We start from the raw sequence: 557 nt of genomic DNA, 5'->3' as shown, positions 1-557 counted from the left end.
GAAAATGAAGTCGGCGGCTGCTTACCGTAGTTGCTAGACCTGTTGTGGCTCAATATTGGTCCATATATAAGGCGCACCGGATTATAAGGCGCACTGTCGACTTTTGAGGAAACTGAAGGTTTCTAGGTGCGCCTTAAAGTGCGGAAAATACGGTAAATAAAAAGAGCATGTTCTGTGTTCAGGCTTAAGGTGACTTAAGTACACAGCATTTTTAATAGCATCTGCTACTGATGTGTTAGCTTGATATACATATAACAGATTCAGATTGCATATTTAGGTGGAAGATTAATTTGAAATTAGAAAGAGATGAATGATCAGTTAGATTGTTTTCTAAGCAAATTACACAGAACTGAAACAACGCCCAGGCTGATGTTAGATGATAGTTCTGAGAAATGTAACATAATACTACATCTGGAAAGAATATTGGTTATTTMATATATTTGTTTTACCGTGTGTGTGTTCATAATGCAAACATGAAAGGACCTAGTTCCTGTTTGGCAGCCTGGCAGAAACAGTATATAGGATTTGGTCTTGGATCTGTTCATCACTTCCAGAAA

This window comes from Poecilia reticulata, unplaced genomic scaffold (genome assembly GCF_000633615.1).
Source record: "Poecilia reticulata strain Guanapo unplaced genomic scaffold, Guppy_female_1.0+MT scaffold_348, whole genome shotgun sequence".
Classification (NCBI taxonomy): domain Eukaryota; kingdom Metazoa; phylum Chordata; class Actinopteri; order Cyprinodontiformes; family Poeciliidae; genus Poecilia; species Poecilia reticulata.
Note: the sequence above shows the minus strand (reverse complement) of the source record.